Below are 25,539 nucleotides of genomic sequence, written 5' to 3' on the forward strand. Positions count from 1 at the left end.
TTCCATCAGCCTCCGTAAGCTGGTAGCTTCCATTGGCATACTTTTTCCTGATGATGAAAGGGCCTTCCCATCAGAGCAAGAGTTTCTTATCCTTGCGCGTGTCGAAGCGATTGTCGTAGCGGAGCACCAACATTCCTTTCTTCAATTCTTTTTTCCGGAGATTCTGGTTAAAGCTAAGTCGTCTATGCTCTGCTTGTGCTGCATAATAATTTATTGCTTCTTCTCTGTCCAGCTGCATTCTTTCCAAGTTGATGATGTGATCTCTCAAATGCATGTTGGGCTGTTGAAGTTGGCTTGCCATTACTCTGAGACTTTGTAGTTGCACTTCAATGGGCAAGATTGCTTCCTTACCAAATACTAGATGATATGGTGTGAATCCCAAGGATGTACGAAATGAAGTTCTGTAGGCCCATAAAGCTGGTAGTAGGTACTTATCCCAGTCTCCAGGATGATTGTTTACCTGCTTGGTAATAATTTTAGAAACCATTCCATTTACCTTTTCAACTAGGCCATTACATTGAGGGTAATATGGTGAAGAGTGCCTCCTTGTAATGCCCAGTTTCTGCATTAATTCTCCTACCAAGTCTGCTCTGAAACCTGGCCCTCTATCAGAGATGATCTCTAAAGGTGTGCCAAACCTACAGCATATGTGCTCGTAGATAAATTTAGCTACCTCTACCACTGTGATTCTAGTGGTGGCTGTAGCCTCTGCCCATCTAGTCATGTAGTCGACCCCCATGATAATGTAGAATTTTCATGAGCTGGCCCTAGGTAATGGCCCAATGGCATCGATACCCCATTTTTCAAATGGGCCATATGAGAGAATAGGTGTCTGTGGTTTAAGCATAAGTGATCTAGTGCCGGCCTTTTGACACAACTTACACGTTTTGCACTAGTGGTGTACATCACGGTTAAAGCTAGGCCATATAAAGCCTGCCTGCAAGATTTTCCTACTTGTTATGTCTAGGGCAAAGTGACCACCACAAACCCCGTCGTGACAGCTAGCAATTACTCCCGTGATTTCCTGAGAGAGAGGGACCTTCCTGAGTATTTGGTCCTTACCCTTACAATACAAACCGTCATTGATGAGTCGATACCTTGTGGCCTTTCGTGTCAGCCATTGCTTCTGTCCCTTTGTTAAATCTGATGGGCATTCCCCTGTTTCCAAAAAATGCATGATGTCAGGCAAGGCATCACTTCCTTGAAATAGAGGGAGCTTTAGTTTTATTGCTCCAACCACCACTTCCTGTAGTCTTTCACTTGCTAGGGCATCTGCTTCTTGGTTTTGAGCCCTTGGGATATGGTGTATTTGAACTTATTCAAACTTACCCAACAAGGTTTTTACACCACTTAAGTGAGTCCTTAAACTAGGATTCTTGCATGTCCATGCTCCATTTACTTGCCTTATCAGAAGTAGAGCATCCCCAAATACATTAAGGCGTTGTACACCTTGTGAGACGCACCATTGTAGACCCTTGGTTAGTGCTGCATACTCAGCTTCATTGTTAGAATGTGAATCTAACAATTGGCCCAACGAAAATACCTTTGTCCCTTTGTCATCAAAGACCACTATGCCTGCAGCTGCTTTGTCGGACGCTCGCTTGTAGGCTCCATCAAAGTAGAGAGAGTATGCTCCTTCTACCATCGGTGGTACTGGAGGTAATCGGACTTCTCCTTCCTTAGATTGCTTCTCCTTCCCTTCAAAGACTTGGTAGGTCATGAGTCCCCCCAAACTTGCCCTCGTCGTGCTTTCTACCTGTACCGTGTAGTCAAACTCTTGCAGACGAACTAGCCATTTAGTAATTCTAGCAGACACATCCATGTGTTGTACAAAATAGGGAAATATCTCATCCGTGGTTAGAATCACAAATTTCTTAGGCAGCAAATATGACCTAAACTTTGTAGTTGCAAATCTAAGAGCTAGGACTAAGTGTTCCACATGGGTGAAACCTTTCTCTCCTGCTGTCATCATTCGACTAGAGAAGTAGATTGGCCTCATGAAAGATGTCGTCGTATCCTTTTGGAGTAGCACAGCCCCCAATGAGTCATCACCAACACTTGAGGTGACATAGAATTTTTCATCCCACTTAGGTGGTGAGATAGTTGGCAGAGTGGCTAAGACCTCCCTTACCTTGTTGTAGTGATGTTCGCTTTCCTCATCCCAAGTGAAAGTTGATCCTTGAGTGAGTTGTTGCAGTGGTAGAACAAGTTGTGATAGTAGATGTATGAATCTACTTAAGTACCTCACCTTCTGTAGAAAAGAGACCAGTTGATGTGCGGTCGTTGGTGAAGGTAGGGCGATGGGTGCGGACACCTTATTTGGGTCGGCGTTGATACCTTTTGCTGAAATTTCATGGCCTAGTAGAATGACTTTACTCTCCCCAATGTGGCATTTATCCACATTTAATTGCCCACCTAGGCTCTGCAACCTGGCCAAACCTTCAGTTACCTTTTCTAAATGTGAAATACGGGAGCTATATATACAAAAATCATCAATGAACACTCTTATGGATGTTCCAAAGAACGGTTGAAAAACATATGTGACATATCTTTGGAATGTGGCAGGTGCATTTGTGAGACCAAATGGCATAACCCTGTATGCAAAACAACCCCATGGCATGATAAACGTGGTTTTTAGCTGATCTTCCAAGGCTATGCGTATTTGAAAGTATCCAGAATAACCATCACAGACGGTATAGCATTTAAAACCCGCTACTTCATTCAGAATTTCATCCAAGAAAGGGAGAGGAAAGTGGTCTCTCTTTGTAGCTGCATTTAGTGGTTTGTAGTCAACACAGACCCTCCACTTACCATTATTTTTAGGTGTCACCACTACGGGTGACACCCATTCTGAGTTTTCTACAGGATAGATGAATCCCGCCTCCAGCAGTTTCCTTATCTCGGTCAAGAGTGCCTTTTCTTGTATGACCCCCAGTCGTCGTAGCTTTTGCACAACTGGTTTTACCCCTTCCTTCAACTTAATATGATGTTCCACCACTGTAATACCTGTGATTCTTTCATAGTTGTCGATGAACAGGTTAGGAAATCCCATCAACATTTGCCAAAACTATCTTTCTCCTCAAGTGTTAATTCCGTAGACAACATACCCTTCAACCTACTTCCTCCTAGGCCAGGTGATTTGCTCTCCTCTTCATTGGGTTTCCCTTTTGGTGATGGATCACCAGTTGTGCTTACGCTTTGTGGATCCTTCATAATGATACCCATCACATCAATGGAACTGTCACTTTTGTCGGTGGATGTGGTCTCCTCCTCAGAACTGGAAGATTCGCTAGTGGTTTCATCTGCCAATGTTTCCAAATTCATTTGCTTCTGCTTTCCAATACTCATGTCGTAGTAGATTGTCTCCCCTTTCTTACCGGTCATGCGTAGAAGGCCAGTACCCCAGTCCTGTTTTGCCTTCATGGCCATCAACCATGGCCTTCCCAAGATTAGTGGATAGCCCTCCCCCTTAGTAGGCATTACAAAAACATCTACCTCTACCTCAGTGTTGAAAGCTTTTATTTTCACGGCACTTACCACACCCACACACTTTACTTTTGCGTTATTTTCCATCTTTGCCTTGCATGGAGAAGGCCTGTCAACTTCGAGCCCTAATCGAAGCATCATAGCTTCGCTCATTACACAGATTTGTGCACCTCCATCAATGTAGGTGTTTCCAACCCTCTTTCCTTTTATGTTTACATCGACAATTGGAAGGATGTCATCCATGTTGCAACCCGAAATTGCTCCGGCTACCTTTGTTTTGGAGCGTCTTGTACTTACCATTTTAGAACATTGTCGCCTTACTTTAGGTACAAGATGTAGTAGCTGTGGCCATGTAATCTTCGGTCCTTGCTCTGCCACATCCAATGTTAAATCATAGGGCTTAGAACTTTCCCCTAGCTGGAAGTCGGTGATGCCCAATTTCCGTCGTGGCCTGGATGGCCTCTTGCTAGTTTCTCCTCTCATGCTTCTCTCATCATTTGATTGTGTAGCTTTCTCCCTCGTAGCTCTTTTCACAGTCATGGCCTCAAGTGGTTCTAAAAAGGTTACCTTCTCCTTACCCTTGTCCCTCTCCTTTGCTCTGGGTGGATCCACTACTACGGCTTTTCCTTTCTCTTCTAGCCTTATGATGTTTACAGGGCGATCAGGTGGTGGGGTTGGTGGAAGAGGTGGAATGGATTCTTGTAGTGGTGTTTGGGGTGGACGTAGAATTTTTGTTGGTGGGGGTGGTGCTCGGGGTGGGGGTGTTCTTTCTCTAGGGGGTGACAATTGGTTCCTCCTACCTCCTCTATTATAGTTTTGTCGTGGTTTGGGACAGTAGTACATACCGTGACCGTCTTCTCCGCAGTTGTAGTAATGATACTCCCTGTTTTGTCGTCGTTCTCTTCCAGGGTCTTGATCTCTTTCTTGACTCCTCCCTTGCTATATTAAGTGGACAGACAAATTCTGCAGTTGGTTAGTAATATGGGCCAACATATCTTGTTGGTCATCTCTTACCCCAAGAGCCGGTGGTGGTGGTGGAATGGTGGTTGTCGTAGTTGCTGGTCGACGCAATGTTCCTGCTTTTGTTGACTCGGTTTCTTTGGCTTTCATTCGCATCTTCTTGTCCTTAAGGCGAGCAATCTCAACGGCTAACTCGTACATAGCCGGGAATCTACCTTTCACCTTCTCCTTGAGAAGCGGCCATAAGCCATATGTGAACCGATCTTTTTTTAGGAAATCGGTGCAGCTTCCCCCCTTGCCAGTGACTCAACCCACCGTTCCCACAAATCCACAAATTTGGACTCATAGGTGGCATATTCTAAAAGACCCTCCTGCTTCAAGTCTCTCAACTTGTCCCACAACTTTTCTGAAGTGGTACCTCCCCCAAAGCGCCTCTTAAAAGCGGTTTTTAAGGGTTCCCAGTCATCCTTGGTTGCTTGTGGAAGTGCATTGTACCATGATCTAGCTTCTAGCTTCATGAGATGCTTAAAGATTCTAACCCGGGATTCATCATTATCTTTGTTGCTCACTACACATGCTACTTCAAAGTCATCTAGGAAGTCTGTTACCAAATCCTCCCCCTTCTTTCCTTTAAATGTTGGAAATGCTACACTTGCCATGATTACTGAGAGAGAGCTAGAAAGACACACTTCTTAACTTGCAAAAGTTTTTTTCTTCTTTACAAGGAGGCGTGTATACCCTCTTATACTAGGACATAGATTAAAACTTCAAACGGTACATTGCCTTGTACCAAAGGTAAGACAAATGGCTGATCTGATGCCAGAACCTCAAAAAACCGTTCCCCACCCAGCATGGTGTCAATGACGTGCTGGTAGTGAGACTTCAAGTCCAGTATTACCTTGATTGAGCATACACGTGTTGGTATGTGTGATCTATGTTGAGGTAGGTTGCACTGATTCATGTGAAGCTTAGAGGTGCTTAGTCACTGTCCAAGCTTGTGGGAGAGGGTGGAGTTCTTTCCTGAAACAAACTCAGTAGATCCCTAGTTTCTCTAGTGAGAGTGTGAGCCAATGATTCCGTTATCTGTGTTGCAGCATCAGGTGCGACTTGAAAACTGACTGTGATAATTACCTCGGTGACTTGAGTTACCCGATTCTCAAAGTAGAATAGTGTTGATTCTCTATTGTGCAGAGCTCCTTCCATTTTGTTGTTGTTGGTTGGTTGTAGGTTGCAGACATGGTTTCGACCTTCTCCTTCTTCTTCTTGGCACTTGACCTATGTATATCCACTGGGTTTGGCGTGTTGGTTGACTCTCCCACTGCAAATCGATTACCGTTACACCTGGCACTGGAGCTTCGATGGAGATGCGGAGTTCGTCTAGTTGTGCTTGGAGCTCTTCTTCTTCTGTCGTCCAGTTAGCAAATCCTGCTAGCCATTCATCCATTCACAATAGTTAGGCGTTTCATTCTTGTAAACTGAAGGGTTTCATGAAAAGATCCTCATTGGGGGCACCAAATGATGGGAGCAAAGCGAACCCCGAACCCCCGACGGCCTCTAAAACACCGGGGACCGAATGGCGCGCCTCGAGCCTATCATAGTAAAGCAAACAGGGGGCACCACCTAGCTTCAGCGGCTAGGACGCAAACAACACACCACCATAACAAAGTTTTCATCCAAGAGAGATGGATGCTTGGGAGTAATGATGAAGAGGAAAGGGAATGAGATCAAGTGAGAGAGAGAGAGAGAGAGAGGGAGGGGGTATAGCGGCTTAGTACTTAGGCACCACAAAAGGATGGCGAATCCGCACACCCTTCACACATACACAAGCTCACTCCAAACACAAGACTAGGTGGCGATTCCGCACACCTCACATGGGCAAAACATTGCAAGAAAACATACTCACAAAACCTCAAGCTTTATTTAGAGAATAAGGCGATCAAATGGGGATCATAGGGTAGGGGAATGAGAAGGGAGAGAGTGGTAGAGCACATGGCGGATAGGTGGGAGTTGATGGTGAAGACTCGCACGAGGGTTATGGCCATCATCCTTCATTTAGTTGCCCTTCATCTTCCATAGCCCAAGGGTGTAGAGTTCATGCTCAAAACGAGCATGGTGATTGCGATGATGGTGATGGTGATGGTGTGGGTGTGTGTGTGTGCACTAGGCACACACACTGCATAGTGTACTCTTTGGTGATGTTGTGTGTGTACTTAGTGTGATGGTGACCCCTCTTTATATAGGGGAGGAGGGGGAGGAATTATAGAATTTAGAAATGAAGAAATCATTATCTACATAGGCCATGTGACTGTGGGCCCCACTTGTCTGGCTGTGTGTATATGTGCCAGAATAGCAGTCTCATGAGAGAGAGACTAAGAGAGAGAGATGGGTTGATGAAAAAAAGTGAGAGGTGACATGGAGAATAAAGTAATTACAAGAGGGGAGAGAGGGGAGTGTGTTCAGAGGTGAATCTATGTGCAAATGTGTGTGAACACAAGAAAAATCAGGTAACCACTGGGTGGGGATGGGTTTGTGGGCACCTTTTTCAGTGAAACTGAGTGTGTGTGAGTGTGGGGAAGGTTATTTAGCTACAAGACAAGAGATATGGCACCCTTTAGAGAGAGAGGGGGGTATTTGGGTCATGGGATATGATAGGAGAGAGAAAGAGGGGGTGGGGTATACTATTTTGGAAGATAGGGTAAGTTGCATGTGAGTTAGGGTGCATTATTGGTGAGTTATAATGCATTATTGGTGAGAGGTGGGGTAGCTTTAGGGGAGAGAGAAAGGAGAAAGGACAAGGGGAAGAGAGAGGGGGTTGACCTTTTGAGTGGAGGAGAGGAAAAGGGACACACGGCGGGGCAACAGTGAAGAAAAAGGAGGCAAGGTGGGGATGGGCTACCTCGCAGGCATGAGGTGGCCTATTTTACCTTTCTTATATATTTACATAATCATACTTTATGTTTTTCTTACTTTTTCCAATGCCTTTTATCACTCCCTCCCTAAGAGGGGGTTTTCATGGGGTGGGGACGAGATAAGAGGGGTATGGGAGCTTGGCTTGTGAAAAACTCCAACATAAGATAGAGTCCTTACGTTCATCCATCCAAACAAGACAACAATTCAATTAACCTTGGATGTGTTTTACAGGTATCAATGGACCATATCAATTGTTATCCATGTCCATCTTACAAACTTTTTTTTGAACCTTTACAAGCTTAGTTCATAGTATTTTATATATATATATATATATATATATATACATATACTTCCCCCTTTTTTTTTCTTAAAGTATCCTTTTGATTAGAAGGCCATCACCCCTTCCAATCCAAGTGCTTGAAATATCCCCCCTTTTTAATTTGATCAATTATGAAAGTATCATTTTAAGAAGGAATTTCATTCACGGTTTTAATAAAGTATCAAGTATAAAACTTGTTTTAAGGTTAGCTATCAATCTTTGTGAATGGAATGTATTTTATCCCTTCATTTGTTACATCATTTACCATGTATTTCTCCATGTAATCCAAAAAACAAGGAGCACTGCTAAAAACCAGTCATTACTTCTAACCCAAAAGTCTTTTAAGAGAAAGATAAGCCATGTTTAGAGTGTCAATATCCAAAGTTATAATAAGAGCAACATCTACCCGAGTCAATGATAAACGCGGTAATGTAAAGCCTTATCTTAGTTATGTAGAGACCAAAAGCTGCCATAGTGTGCAACAGGGCACAAAAGGGCACAACACGTCAAAGGCCCGTGTTTATTTTACAAAAACCAGAACAATGCGCAGTAAGAAATGAGAAATACCACCAACCATATGTGTAACCACCCAAACCTAATTAGTGTGCAGTAAAGCACCTGAAACCCATGTAAGTACCCATGGCAACCCCATGCTCAGGGCCAGTCAAGGCAGTTGGGTGAAAGCATAGAATGGTATCTAAATACTTGGTGTCCATGGACACCAAGTATGATGCTATGGATGGCACCATAGCTAGGCTTTTAAGTCAATAATTTTTAAAAGAATATAGGTAAGATAACTGACTTCACGACTCCACTACTCGGATTGAAAGACATGGAGCGGTTAGCACGCGTGGACCTCTCCCTCTCTCTCCCTTTCTCTCTCTCTCTCAGATGGCCTCCAATGCCCATCTCCATGTCTCTCTCTCTCCTACTCTACTGTTCATAATATGGATGATGGAGACTCCGTTCCTCTTGCTTTGGTTGCAGCTCATACCTCCTCACAAGCAGCAATGGAGCTTCTTGAACTCAACAATGCAGCACAACTGGATTTCAGTTCACTATTACAATCAGGAAGTTTTGTACGACTTCATTCATTTCAAACTACTGCAGACTGTTCCAGGATAGACGACGGATTTTATGATGAGGCACATGGAATAGACACCATTCATACGCAGGTGCACTCCAAGAGAAAGGCTTGTCTAAATGATGATGAAATTATTGCAGTGAGGAAGTATGAAGCACAGGCTAAACGTGAGTACAGAAAGAGATGTCGTGCAAGAAATCAAGTACAGCCAAGCGTCAACATTGGAGCGGAAGATTTTCATAGGGAGGACGTCGATGTATACACAAAGGAAGACAAGAAGCAACATAGTATTCATAATATTGTTCAACACATTGTGAGACAGTTGCATAGTTACAGGAAAGAAGATAAGAATGCAATTCTTCAAGGTGTTTTCAATGATGATAGAATCTTTCCATTCTGTGAAGATTTGTATCTTCCTGCAAATGGCCTTATTTCTGCACTCAAGGTCTCCTTATAGGAATTAAAGATTCCAAAATCAGCTTGACGAGATGTTTTTAAAACGAAGCACATTCAGCATGCTGGTGAATGGATTACTGCATGATAATGGGAGCCAAGGTAGAGGTGTTGCTCTACATAAAGTGGTAAAGCTATTAAATGTTCATCCAAGGAATTTATATTCAGCTTTGGGTAGACTTGACAGTGATCCTATGTCAAGTACGCTGAGGTTCGACTTATGCAAAAGGAAGTCTGGAAATGCTGGGTCCTTATCGGAGGAATTGAAGGAGACAATTATTACATTTTGGATAGAGCACAGTAGGGTGTCTCCAAACAAGAAAGATATTTGTCAGAAACGATTGGGAAGAAAAAATTCTCAAGAGCATCCCATACACTTACTTGATGAATCTCAGGTAAACATGTCTCATTCTGAATAACTCTCAAGTGAAACATCTCACTCTTATGAATAGCTACCCATTGCGTGTTATGGACTTGTGTACATCCTACTATATGTGATATGTAGCCAAGTAATGTGTTAAGATAGTCCATTGTCTCTACCTATGCTATTATGTGTGCTATATTGCACAAGTGTAGCCCAATGTCCCTGTCTATGCTATAAGTGTGCCATGTAAAAGGACTCTATTGTAGTAAGATAGCAACATGTGTGCTATACAATAAAAGTGTGTGTAAGAATAGCACAATGTTCTTGTCTATGATATGATGTGTGGTATGTGAAAGAGCTATATTACATATTGAGAGCACTATGTGTGCCATATAGCGTTAGTGTGTGTAATAAGAGGCCAATGTCCCTATCTATGCTATTATGTCATAGTATTTCTTATAGTATGAGTGCTATATAGCATAACTATGTGTAATAATAGCCCGATGGTCCTGTCTATGCTATTATGTGTGCCATGTAGCAGGACTCTATCAGAGTATGACAACATCATGTCTGCTATATAGCAATAGCACAATATACGTATCTATGGTATTATGTGTGCTATCAGATTTTATAATATTATGAGAGCACTATGTGTGCTACATAGCAGATGTTAGTGTAATAGTAGCACGGTATCCATGTTTATGCTATTATGTGTGTTATGCAGAGTGTGATATGTGTAGTAATAGCACAATATCCCTGTCTATGCTCTTTTGTGCATGTGTTATGTAGAAGAACTGTGTTATAATATGAGAGCACTATGTGTGCTATATAGCAGACGTGTGTGATGTGTGTGTAATAACAGCTAAAAATCCCTATCTATGCTATTATGTGTTATATAACAAAATTGAGCATGTAATGAAAGCTGAGTTATCTATCTATGATATTATCTGTGCTATGTAGAATAGCTATGTGTATTTATACCAATGCATCTATAGCTATGCTATTATGTGTGATATATAGCAAAATGTAATTCTAATGCATTTTTTTTTCAAGCAGACAAAGTATTTCTTGAAGTTTAAAGATAGCCACCCACATGTGACAATTGGGCAAAGGTCCTTTGAGAAGATGAAGCCTTGGTTCGTGCAAAAGTTGAAAGATCAAAATACTTGCTGTTGTGTTTATCATATCAAACAGATGTATCTCAAAGATGCATTTAATGTTATGCGCTCATCTGCTTTTGGTTTTCATGGGAGGTCATGTACATGTAAATGCAATGTTTGAAAATCAGATGGGGTGAATGCAGAATGTCTTGCCGTTGAGCACTCGTTTTCAGGGATCATGAATTTCTGGGAATCATGTGTATGTACAAAGGCTAAGGGGGATATGTTCCATAAACACACCTACTTGATGGGCCAATGCAAAAACTGTGGTGTGGAAAAGCTTAGCCTTTGTCCACGAGAACTTGCAAAGATGACAAAGACAGTTCCACTGCAAGTCTTCGAGGACATTAAAGTTCAAACTAAGCATGGTCTAAGTAAGAGAAAGATGTTGTCACTCAAACAGGTGGCTTTAAGTGAGCTGACAGGGAGGATAAAAGAAGACATCAGAATCTTCATCGAGCACAATTTCACTTACAGATGGCAGGCACATCAATACAGAGAATGTTTGAAGGTGTTTCCTTCAGATACCATTATATCTGTATTAGACTTTGCTGAAAATTACTCGTTCAAAGAGCAAAATGAAGTACAATCCATGCATTGGCATACAGATCAATGCACCATCCTTGTTCACATAACGTACATGCGTGACAATGAAGGTGACAGTATTATGAAGCATATGCATTTCTACATCTCCGATGATAGGCAACATGATACGCTATTTGTCCAGCATTGTTTTCTTCTTTGTGATCAGTGGCTTAAAGACCAGGGGCTGAATTTCAAGAAGCATTGGGTGTGGTCAGATGGTACAGCCTCGCAATTCAAGGCTGCAAGGCCATTTTACTTTGTTGCTAGATATTACCAACTAACAAGTACATAGATGACATGGATTTTTTTTGGCTCTGGCCATGGCAAGGGGGAGCATGATGGCGCTGGCGTTGTGATAAAGAGATCCCTTACACATGAACAACTCAAGAGTAATGGAGTTGTTCTTAGGCAAGCTGCAGACATGGTTGCATTTTTTACGAGAACAATGTCCAATGCTGCATGTAGCTCTTATGCACAATCCACTAAAGTAGGTCCTACTATAAACATGAAATTTTGGCTAGTAAAAGAGACAGAAGTGGACAGGTCTAATCTATGGGGTTGTGAGAGAGTACCAGGATCTTGATCACTCCATTGCATTTCAGGCTTTTGTCGTCATGATCCTACTCAATTAAGGACCAGGCAGCTTTCTTGTTTTTGTGATGCTTGCATGAAGGGCCATTGGAGGACTTGTTCCAGCAAATCATATGCAGGCAAGTGGACACATAAGGCATTGAAACCACGCGGCTGAGGTACCAGAAGATGAAGCTGCAATGTTTGAGGGATCCCAGGATATGCTGAGTGAGTATCTCATTGAAGGTGATAACTTTGCAGTCAATGCAGACGCTGGCAATGTTGAAGGTGTAGAGTTCTTTCTTTTGAGATGTACAAAGAGAAAATGGATGACAAATTGCATCTTAAGAGATAAGTGGAAAAGCAAATGTGATAAAAACACTTATGTTGTCACAGGGTGTTATTATCAACAGCAAGAGGGGGACCCAAATCACTACACTCTACTTGATGATAGGGGAGTTACTAACCTGTACTCTCACCTTGTTCGGGCAATCAAGTTTGACATGCCTTTGGTAGATGCTGCCTCAAAGACATATTATTTATCTCCGGAACTACATGAAACCATTTACAATGCCATGCCCTATGAATCAGCATGATACCTATTTAACAGGCTTATATTATGTTCTATATAGCCTTCACCATTCAGTACCTCCTTACACATGTCCATTGTGCTATGTATCACATAGCACACAACCATACATAGCACATAGCATAGAATCACACACATTTCAGATAATGAGGTTACTATTGTGAACATGTTGCACCTTGAAAAATTTTAGCCAAGATATTTTTCGGAAACGATTGGGAAGAAAACATTATCAAGAGCATCCCATTCACTTTCTTGATGAATCTCAGGTAAACATGTCTCATTCTTACAATCATCTCACTCTTATGAATAGCTACCCATTGGGTGTTATGGAGTTGTGTACATGCTACTATATGTGATATGTAGCCAAGTAATGTGTCAAGATAGTCCATTGTCTCTACCTAGGCTATTATGTGTGCTATATTGTACAAGTGTGTAATAATAGCCCAATGTCCCTGTCTATGCTATAAAAGGACTCTATTGTAGTAAGATAGCAACATGTGTGCTATATAGTAAAAGTGTGTGTATCACATAGCACAATGTTCATGTCTATGATATGATGTGTGGTATGTGAAAGAGCTATATTACATATTGAGAGCACTATGTGTGCCATATAGCGTAAGTGTGTGTAATAAGAGGCCAATCTCCCTATCTATGCTATTATGTCATAGTATTTCTTGTAGTATGAGTGCTATATAGCATAACTATGTGTAATAATAGCCCGATGGTCCTGTCTATGCTATTATGTGTGCCATGTAGCAGGACTCTAGCAGAGTATGACAACATCATATCAGCAAAATAAAATTACATCATATCACCAAAATAAAATTACATCATTCAATCATTAAGTTTAGAGAACTTTGAACAAGTCAGTTTTTTGTATAGTAATCGCAAGTACATTTAGTGCACAAAATGTTGTATACACGATTCCATAACAATAGTCAACCTTCCTTACATACCTCTCGTTGACTTCTATAGTGGCTGATGACACGAGCAGACACATTGTCCGAAGGATTTTCAAACTGGTTCATCTTTGCATAAGAATTAGGGCTGGGTGAGACTGTCCACTTGACTAACCAAGGGAACAATGTGCTAACCAGGTAAATTGGGGACTGACAAATATCTGCTAGTTCAAATGAAGTAGGACAGACACAAGTCTCGGGAGGGTTGAGCAGACACTTGTAGAGTGTGTCATCCACCGCCAGTGTATTATCAGAGTTGAACTTAGGATGGTGCTTCCAAAAGTCTTTCAAACACTTGAAAAATATGGGCTTTGCGTTATCTCTACATGGAGGGATCCCAGGAACTTCATTTAGATTGAAGCTCGCCTCTCTACACCCCTCTTGACCGATAATATCGAAGAAATGCTGTTTGTTCAGCCTAGGAAATCATGCACTCAAAGCAAGTGCTAGATTGTCCTGGGTCATGCAGCTCCATAGTGCAACTTGTGCTCTTTGCAGCAGTGCATGCAAAAAGATTGATGCATTGGGCCTGACCACATATTCAAATTTCATCTTTCCTGTAGCATTTGGCGCAGTGACTATCTGATACCTTGATCTTGCCCAATGAGGAATATTGCTTCTCGCTATTCCTTTGTAGAAGGAGAGCTTATACCTCCTTATGAGAAGCCCATTCACATCCAGTATGATGCATAAATTGTCCCTTCTCTTCTTGTCCTCAAAAGACGCAGGAGGCAGTGCAACAATCTGTACTGGCATTACCACAAGACACGGCCTCTCTTGCCTCTCAAATTCATGTCCATTTTTGGCCTCTTTATCAGCATTCTTTGTACTTGCCTCATCTGTATCTGTAGCAGCCGCTCGACCCATAGGGACCTCTGGACTTTTATCTTTGGTATTCCCAACAGTGGGATTTGTACAAGACTCAGTTATATCATGTGCAACTGCCTCTTTCGTGTCCATAGCAGCCATGAAATGTTCTCCCATTGCCTCTCCTGATTGAGCTGCTCTGTCAGTGGGCACCTCAGCGCCTTTCCCTGCCTCATTGTTTTTCTCTATACATTCCTCAATTGTATTATGTGTATTTGCCTCTTTCATGTACGTAGCAGCCATGAGAACTTCTCCCATTGCGTCTCCCGATTGAACTGCTCTGTCGTATGCCTCAGCTGTGTCGGTAGAAGCTACGACATCACCGTTACCCACTGCTGAGCCTATTCCAGGTACTCTCTTAGTGAGGTCCTCCTCACCCAAGCCTCCCATATCTTCAACAGTGGCATCTATACCCTTTGCCTCCTCTGCATCAACAATGTCATCAGCTGCATCACTTGGATAGACCACCTGGGCTTGAGCTGTGACATCACTTGCACCCATTGCCTCACGTGTTCCAGCTTCTCTCTCAATGAGGATCTCCTCACCCATGCCTCTGGTATCCTCAACAGTGGAATCTGTACCCGTAGGCACAACTGCATCAAGAAGGGCATCCATGACAGCATGAACAATACTTTTTGTTCCACCATCATTAACATTGCCATCAGCAACAGCATCTGTGCGAGCATCAACTTCCATAGCATCCACAATGTCATTTGTGCAGGCATCAACTACCGTAGCATCAAAAATGGCATCTGTGCAGGCATCAACTGTGGTAGCATCATCAATGGCATCTGTGCCAGATTCAACAGTGGCATCTGTACCCATAGCCACAACTGCATCAAAAAGGGAATCTATGACAGCATGAACAATACTTTCTATTCCACCATCATTAACATTGCCATCAGCAGCAGCATCTGTGTGAGCATCAACTTCCATAGCATCCACAATGTCATTTGTGCAGGCATCAACTACCGTAGCATCAACAATGGCATCTGTGCAGGCATCAACTGTGGTAGCATCATCAGTGGCATCTGTACCAGATTCAACAGTGGCATATGTACCCATAGCCACAACTGCATCAAGAAGGGCATCTATGACAACATGAAAAATACTTTATGTTCCACCATCATTAACATTGCCATCAGTAGAAGCATCTGTGCGAGCATCAACTTCCATAGCATCCACAATGTCATTTGTGCAGGCCTCAACTAGCGTAGCATCAACAATGGCATATGTGCAGGCATCAACTACCATAGCATCATCAATGGCATCTGTGCCAGATTCAAGTGTGGTGGGGGTGGGTAATGTACCCTTTTCAAGTTTAGCACGGTCAACATCTGTATGCACATCATCATGTACAACCTGCACATCAACTGCATTAGGCACATTTGGAACAAATTCAGAAGTACTAGTAGGTGTGCAGGGATCAATTGTATCAAAAGACTCTTTTTTTTTTCCTGTAACCCCCCTGGAAGCTGTAGCACCCCCTCTTGGATTCTTCACAGGATAAGACTGAGCCAGTGAACCTACAGACCCCTCAACTGTATCAAAAGACACTTTTTTTTGCATGTAACCCCCTGGAAGCTGTAGCACCCCTTCTTGGATTCTTCATAGGATAAGACTGAGCCAATGAACCTATATACCCCTCATCTAGAAACCCTAAAGAGCGAGTGCGTCTCATGCAAGTTCCTCTTTTTTCAGCTTCTTGATTATCTACGACAAGAGAAAGTAGAAACATATTACTAAACATGTACAAAAAATAAATCAAATAGTTTGAAACTACTCGATGCAAAGAATTAAGAGACATGTCACTAAAAAATTCCAACACTTGGAGCATGGATACAATAGGGGTGCAATGGATTGCACATGCCTTCTAAAGACATCTTCTAATTGCATGAAGTTACAAAAAAAACACACTCATTGCTTTGCATTTGGTTTCTTTCTCTTCCTAAATGAATCAAGAGGTATATCCATTGTGGGACTTCCACCTAAGTTCTTGGGAGTCGATTTCTTGCGCTTTGGTGTTGGCTTCTTCCCCGCTGGAGCGGGTGTTGCTTTCACCGCATCTGAAACTGCCTCATCTGATGCATCATCTCTAGTGTCCACACTTGGTGATGCTTTGGCACTCAACGGAGAACGCAATAGCCTTCTTGGAGTTAGTTGTTGCCTAGGTGATTTGACTGTAGAAGACTTTGCCATCAAGATGTCTTCAACTACTCCACGTACTGCATCCCCTAAGGCAGACTCCGCTTCAAGGGCTAGCTGCATCCCGCAGGTAGACTCCGCTTCAAGGCATGGCTGCATCCCTGGGGTAATCAGGCCATTCTTCCTTGTGGAATGCATCGTCTTGTTGGAGCAAGCATGCGATGATTGTTCTACAAATCAAGCTATTTACAAAGTCTCACTTGGAGTATCCCAAAATACACACATAAATAATGATTTTGGTACCTACCAGTGGCCTGCGTAGAGACTCTCTCTGTTTTTTTCCTCAATGATTCTTGTATACAGGTCTCTATTGCAATGTCTGTATCTGCAAATGATTTCATTAAATGCAAGAGTTTAAAGTACCAATGGAAAGTGGGCCTGCAATAGTAGTAGTAAATAATTGACACAGTGACTACCTGCACTTGATTCTTTCATCTCACTCTTCACCTTCAGACCAATCATATGCTTAGCTCTAGGGCGAACATACATGTTGCAATCTAGTGCAACACAATAGCCATAGTCCCTACATACGTGCGCGAAGCATAGCATATGGTACACATGGGTGCAAGGCAGGGAGAATACATCCAAGCTTCTGGCATCGAACGGGAATCCACATCCTACACAATGGTAGAACCCATTAAGTGCCACCTCGCTAATGCTCTGCTTAAAATCCACAGGAGGAAAAGGCTTCATCAAACTGGCTCCCACATTATGTGAATTCCTCTCCATGGTAGCACAAAATTGAAAGTGCTTTGATTCCTGTGCTATGTTGGTCTCTACTTCTGCAAGTAGTGCCTGTGAAACAAAGAAGAAAACACATCTAATTTAAGTCTCAATAACCCAACAGAATCTTATCCCTTATTTGCAATACCACATATAAGACAAGCACTTACTCTATATGCTATAAACACAAGCTTGATGTGGTATATGATATGCACTGTGCTATATAGCACATAGCACAATCCAAGTATAATGTGCTATAAGTGCTACATAGAGTATGCAATGTAGATCATAGCAGAGAGACTTTTTAAAATACCAGATATAGCCCAAACATTTTCTCTATATGCTATATAGCACAAGCTTGTTGGGTATATGATATGCAGTGGGCTATATGAGACATATCACATAGCATATAGCACAAATATTGTGCTATGTAGCACATATCACAATTAGAGATGTGCTATGTAGCACATAGAAAAAATAGAGATTGTGCTATATAGCACAATTCACTATTCCACACACTCCAGGGCTATATTGTGAACATATAACACACAAAATGTGCTATTTAGCACATAGCACATAAAAAGATTGTGCTATGTAGCACATATCAATATTTAACACACACTTCAGGGCTATACTGTGAGCATATAGCATACAGGTATGCTATATAGCACATATTACACATGTCCATTGTGCTATGTATCACATAGCACATAACCACACAAAGCACATAGCATAGAATCACAGACATTTCAAATAGATGAGGGTACTATTGTGAACATGCTGCACCTAGATTGAACTATAAAGCACATAGCACATAACCACACATAGCATATAACCACCCACTCCATGAAGAAGATGGCTATGTTGTGACCATATAGCACATAGCACATAGCATATAACCATCCACTCCATGAAGATGATGGCTATGTTGTGGCCATATAGCACATATTTTGTGCTATATAGCACATAGCAGAAATAGAATATGCTCATACAGTACATAACCATACAATCCATAACACTCTAACCACATAACCACATGGAAGTGAACCACATACTCCAAAAGAAATTAAAGCACATGTAGGAGGGTATGCACCTTTGCTTTAGCCACATTGGCTTCTAATTCAGCAACGTTCTCTCTAGTAGACTCGTGAACTGTCCAATCAAATCAATCAGGCATTGTCGAGCTACAGGGTCTTGCACGCAATCAATCTCCATTTGCAACTTTATGGCCAAAGTTTTTGAGCTTTGAGCACCCTCAGCCCTATGCAATTCTCTGACTTGATCCTCTACCTGCTTCTTTTCACCCTCAAGTCTTGACTTATAGTCTTGCAATTTTCCCTCTGCAATATTCTTCATTTCTGCAAGTGCCCTGCTATCCTCCTCTGCCAATTGTACCAGGCATCCTCCTATAGGCGCGCTTGACAATGGTACAGACGTACCTTCTGTTTTCAATGATGATCTGGTAGAGGCAGCAGTGGTTTTGGAACCTCTCCCTCTACCACTCGTCTTTCTTCTGAGGCTCTCATTGCCCTCTCTGCAAAGATAGCCCAAGAAATTTGATGTTTGCCAGATTCACTGCAGTTTTCCAATGCAAAGGCCTTTGCAAATTGAGTCCCTACTTCATACATGAAGGGACCCTCCTGGTAGACATCCCAGTGTCTCCACACAAGCTTTTGTAAGAACTCCGACCGAGCATGGTATGCCTTCACTTTCTTCTGGCTACCCGGAACAGGCTTTGGGCATATAAAGACAGCTTCCAAGTCCTCCTCAGAGATGTCATTGTTTCCTGTCAAGCTACGCGGATCAACTCCCTCCAATGGCAATCCACACTCCATATGAAATTCCTCGGCAAGACGACAAAACTTCGTATGCAGAGGTGGTTCAATGTTCCTAACTAGACTGCTGATTGCTTGAATCTGATGCTTTGAGGAAGGTTCCATGATGCAGTCTCAAGTGATATACATGCACATCATCCAATGAACTCATGAGACGTGGTGTGCCCTCGCTTATCATCCCTGCTAAAAAGAAACGAGAACTTCATGGGCCTACTCTTGTAAGCAGGGCATTCAAGGTGATCTGTTATGGGATTTTCCCCAAGATTGCATGCAGCTTGTGGACTAGCAAATTACCTCGGGAGCTCGCCTCTTGTTGCAAATGAGCAATGTGTGGCACTCATGCAGCTCCAAATGCATCTTAATGTAGCTAAATGATCCCAGGTGGGGCGTGCGTGCTCAAGAAGTAGAGAGTGTACATGTTCAATGGGAGAGACATACCTCGAAGAGAAGAGGGCGGTTACTGCAATCGTCCTTGAAGCAGCCAAGCTTGCACAGTATAAGCTCTAAGCACAGTAGACCTTGAGCACGCGCGTGAGAGAGAGAGAGAGAGAGAGAGGCGGGGGGGTCGGGGGGCACGGTGTTTGAAACTGCCAACTACTCATGAAACAAAGTGGGTGTGTGAAGGCTGAATTTTTTAGTATAACATTTTTTAGAATATAAATTTGGACGTCTAAAATATGGCACCAGTGACCACACCCCCAATGTCATGCTATGCTATTTAATTATATCACATATATAGATTTCCACCTATTTATGCTTTCACCCAGCTTATAGATGGTATTCTAACAACGTGGAAAAAACAATTATATCGAGTAAAAAATCCGCAGCTTTTTGATGCTCAATGATTCCCAAACGCAGACTCGGTTACGGCCAGCTGAGTGATAGCCAAGCACAGGTAAAGCGGAAAAAAACACTTTTCAAAACCAATGTAAACTTAAAGCAACCCCTCTCTTCAGCTCACTTTTCCATTCTTAGCATATTATGAACAACCATGGTTTTAACTAGATAAAGAGCCATAAGCGATATAAGGGTGAAAGCATGTATAGGTGGCCTGGAAAGTAATGTCAGGGACATTGCTTATTTGCGCTTAAAAGTGGGTGTTTTAAAAGTGCTTCAAATATCAAAAAGAATATCACTCTCCTAAGGTATGTCAATTAAGTATCCTAACGTACCACAATTAATGAGACTAAATGTAATTTACTGCTGAACGCTGGATTATTGTTCGTCGCTTCTTTCCCGCTACAACCTGTTTGAGCTTTCTTTGTCTCTGAGATCTCTCTTGGATCTCTATCTAGCTCCTCTCTGTCTCTCTCTCACAGAGCTCTTGCCGAGCTTTCTGTATAGCTCAGCCCCCTCTCTCTCTCTTTCTCTCTCTAAGCATGGCTCCTCTTGTGTCTGAGCTCGCGCTCATCTCTCTCTCTCTCAACACTCTTTCTCTCTCTCTCACAAACTCTGTCTCTATAGGTTCCTCTTCTACTTGATGATTCTTGAGGTATGTAAACACTTATTATGCTTTGTTAGTATCTTGATAATTAGTGCAAGAAGTGCCATGTATTAATTAAAAGTATAGCGTGTAGTTAGGATTTGTATTGTATTTCTTGTAGAGAAATCCTTTGAAAGTACTGCAACAATGGAGCACAGTGAAGAACTGTCTATCAGCTCATTGTCATTGAGTAGAGAAGCTCAACTTCAGCGTAGAAAATTAATGAGGGAATATTGGGCTTCTCAGAAACGAAAGCAACGTAATGCAACGGTCAACTTTGTGACAGAAAGCAATACGGGGAGATGGATGAAAGAAAGAAACGAAGGATATATCAATCTATGGTACAACACTTTGATACATTAACCATGGGAATGGATGCAAGTGGTAGGAAGGAAATCTTTGATGAACTTCTTCAACATCCTTGCTTCCTTACTATGCATAGTAAATCCAAAGAGTTGGAAGCAATTATGCTGAGAAACATCCGCAACACTTTGAATCATGTGAAGGTCCCAAGATCTTCAAACGAGTTTTTTGTGAAGAAATCAGCAATGATGATGTTGGTGAATGGTGGAAGCAAGGAGAAAAACACTGACATGAGCATACCGCAAGCTGCCAAGCTTATGGGGATCCACAAAAGAAACTTATATTCAGCCAAACATCACTTAATAGTGTCAAGTGAATCTGATGGTTCGTTCCCTGCATCTGCGTGTCATAGAGATGATGCACGGAGAACTCACATCAATCAAACTGTTAAAGACATAGTCTTTTAATTTTGGACGGATGAGACGAGAATGTCCCCCAACAAGAAAGATGTTTGCAATAAGAGACTAGCTAGATGTTCATATGTAAAGCATCCAATCTACCTTCTTGAGGAGCCTCAGGTAATTGATATATTTTTTTGAGCACTTTTTATTGGTGCTACAACTCATATTCCTGCGACAACATTATGTTTCAATACCACTTTTTATTGGTGCTACAACTCATTACTGCCACAACATTATGTTTCTATACTTCTTTTTATTAGTGCTACAGCTTGTTTTGGTATTTTGCACCACTTTCTAGTGGTGCTACAACATTAAAAAGTGGTGAAACATTACTATATTGGTCTCTAATTGTATCTGAACCACTTCTAAAATTTGATCAATAGTTCTAAATGTTTTTGAAGCACTTTTACTTGTGTTTCCACACCACATTTTAGTGTGTTTGAACCAGTTTTTTATGTTTTGCAGCAGGTTTTAATGTTTAAGAAACAGTTTTTACTAGAAATGCACCAACGCTTCACCGTAAACCCTACAAAGTGGTGTTCACCCACTAAAAAGTCTTGTTTACCCAAGGCTAACAGATGTGTTTTACAAAACTCGTAGGGGTGTTACAGGTGCAAACGTTTTTGGTAGTGCAGCTCACTTTTTCCAAGTGATGTAGCACCTTTTAGTCATGGTGCAACAATTATAGTAGTGCCATAGACTTTTTACTACTGTTGCACGAATGGTGCTCACCACCTTATGATGGTATCCAAAACCATATTAGTGGAGTTTGAACACATTTTGTTAGTAAACACTTACAAGTGCTGTCACACCACAATGAAGCGGTGCACACAACACTTACATGTATAAAAACCACTTTCACGTGGTGTCTGACCGCATTCAAGTGGTGAGAAGCCACTTTCATGTGCTAAGTCACTACGTCAGTCCATCACTCCATGCAAGTGGTGAGGCACCACTCCCAAGTGGTGTAACACCACTTTCAAGTAGTAACTAAAACCTTTGAAAGCATGTTAACCTGTCATGCTTTTTCATGTCCCGGACAATGCTAACTAGCACAATTTTGACATATGCTAACTAGTACAATAACTTGAGCTACATCTCCAAGATCTATGACATGTGATATATCAATAGAAAGCACTTGAAACAAGGAATCCAAATGTACAACCTCCCACAAATTTTGATATTATTTGTAAAAAATTTACCGGACACCCAACTTTTCAAAGATGTGCTAACTTGAAACTGCTAACTAGCACAAAAAGCGCGACAGGTTAACATGCTTTCACCCTGCAATCAAGCGGAAAGTTCCCTCTTTCAAGTGGCCAGACACCGCATTCAAGTGACAAGAAAACGCGTTAAAGGTGACTGCCCACTTTGAACTAGTTTCTCACTACTCTCAAGTGGTCATCAAGTGGTGAGACACCACTTTCATGTGCAAAGTACTACGTTAGTCATCACTCCATGCAAGTGGTGAGACACCACTTTCAAGTGGCCAAACATCGCATTCCAATGACTTGAATCCGCGTTCAAGTGGTGACTGCCCACTTTGAACTAGTTGCTCACCATTCTCAAGTGGTCATCAAGTGGTGAGATACCACTTTCAAGTGATAGCTTAAACCTGGTCACTGCAATCAAGCGGAAAGCTCCCACTTTCAAGTGGCCAGACACCGCATTCAAGTGACCAGAATCAACGTTCAAGTGGTGACTGCCCACTTTGAAGTAGTCGCTCACTAATTTCAAGTGGTGAGACACCACTTTCATGTGCTAAGTCACTACGTCTGTCATCACTCCATGCAAGTGATGAGGCACCACTCCCAAGTGGCAAGACACCACTTTCAAGTTGTAGCTAAAACCTTGTCACTGCAATCAAGCGGCAAGTTCCCGCTTTCAAGTGGCCAGAAACCACATTCAAGTGACCAGAATCCGCATTCAAGTGGTGACTGCCCACTTTGAAGTAGTTACTCACCACTCTCAAGTGGTCATGAAGCACTTTTCACAAGAGCTTATCCACTTCCAAGTTGTGTTGGACAACTATCTAGTTTTGATGCTGATGTGTCGCCTAGTATTTTGTCCCTCCCAGCTACTTTTTAAGTGCTAGATTTTAATTGGTGAGACTGGCCACTTTGAACTAGTCGCTCACCACTCTAAAGTGGTCATCAAACACTTTTCACAAGAGCTCCTTCACTTTCAAGTTGTGCTGGACTACTATCTAGTGCTAATGCTTGTCTGTCGCCTAGTATTTTATCCCTCCCAGCTACTATTTAAGTGCTAGTTTTGAACTTCCCCAGAACTTTCATGTCCTTACTCACCACTTTTTAATCGCTGCCCACCATATTCAAGTAGTGCACACCATTTTTTATTGGCATTTCATCACCGTCAAGTGGTTTGAATTCACTTTTAATTCGTGCCAAACCACTTTTTAGTTACGATGAATGCGGTTTCTCACCACTATTAAGTTTTCCTCACACAACCTCTTAATATTCTACCTTGTTGTATGGTTACTAGTTTCTACACTAATTTGTATTTGTGGTGCATTATTTTCACAGGTTAAACAATACTACTGAATGTATCATTACTAGTTTTTAGTGGTGCACACCAGTTTTTAGTGATATAGAATCACTTTTTAATGTTTTGAAACAATTTAACCATTTTTGAATGCTAATTTTTTTTTAAACATTTGTATAATGTATATTGTAGGTGGATCTTTATTTAAGATTCAAGACAAAGTATGCAGATATTCAGATTTCGCAACGTTGCTTCGAGTCTATGAAACCGTTCTTTGTCCGAAAAATGAGGGATCGCTACACCTGCTATTGTATTGTGCATGTACAAATGATTTTCCTTAAAGAGGCAGTAAATCGCATGCGGACTCGAAGTTTTGATCTTCATGGTTCTTGCTGCATGTGCAGCTGCCCTATATGCCTTCATCATGATGAAGTTGTCAACCTTGGATGTCTTGCATACAAAAATGCAAGTATGAGTACCACTTCACTGTTGGAGTCTATACTCTGCCCTATACTTGCAGAACATAGTTTCCATAGCTACCAATGCTTAATGGATGTCTTGCATACAAAATTGCAAGTATGAGTACCACTTCACTGTTGGAGTCTATACTCTGGCCTATACTTGCAGAACATAGTTTCCATAGCTACCAATGCTTAATGGGAACATGCAATGCATGTGGTGTAGGTAATATTCAGATCTTTCCAAGAGAAGAAGTTGAGCAGAGTAAGCAAGCATCTATGAAGTTTTTTGAAAATATAGTGGGTGCTACTGGATTAAACAATGAAGCTAGAAAGAGCACTATGAAAGACATTGTCCACAAGCAAATGCTGCCTAGAAAACTTTTGCGAGTGTACCAAGACCACTTGAAGAAGTATGCCACTCACAATTTTATATTTAGGTGGCAAGCACAACAGTTCAAGGATTGTATTTCTTTGTTTCCAGATGATGTGGTTGTCTCCATCTTGTTGACTTTGCAGAGAACTACTCCTTCAAGGAGCAAAATGAGATCCAGTCAATGCATTGGTACACTAAGCAGGTTACTATCTTTGTCGTGATTACTTATTTTCGCATCGCATCAGGTGCAATAAAGAAGACCATGCACTTTTTTTTCTCAGATGATAAACAACATGACACCTTATTTGTGCAGCATGCTTTTCTCTTACATGCTCAATGGTTGAGAGATCAAGGGCTAAGCTTTAAAAAACATTGGGTTTGGTCAGATGGCGCAACTTCACAATTTAAAGCAAAGCAACCGTTCTACTTTGTTGCTAGATATTGGAGCCTTACTGGCATGGAAATGAATTGGAAATTTTTTTTCTCAGGACATGGAAAAGGGGAACATGAGGGGGCTGGGGCTGTCATTAAAAGGGCTCTAACTCATGAGCAATTGAAGAAAAATAGCGTGCGGTTGACTTGTGCAGTTGAAGTTGTCTCTTTTTTGAGAATGCATCTCAGTACTGGAGCAACTTCTATGTATGACAAGCAAAAGAGAGAGGTCAGTAGGGTGTTCTCGGAGGTCAAGCTAGGCGATGTTCAGCGATCCCATCAATGGGACTGCAAACCATTGAAGGGCTCAAGAGCAATGCACTATGTGAATGGGTATTCTGAGAACAACACTTGTGCATTGCAATCAAAACGGTTGTCATGCTTTTGTTTTCCTTGCAGGCTTGGCCATTGGAGAAAGTGTATGAACAGATCACATGTGGAGACGTGGCAATATC

This window comes from Adiantum capillus-veneris, chromosome 27 (assembly GCF_014529385.1).
Source record: "Adiantum capillus-veneris isolate H3 chromosome 27, ASM1452938v2, whole genome shotgun sequence".
Classification (NCBI taxonomy): domain Eukaryota; kingdom Viridiplantae; phylum Streptophyta; class Polypodiopsida; order Polypodiales; family Pteridaceae; genus Adiantum; species Adiantum capillus-veneris.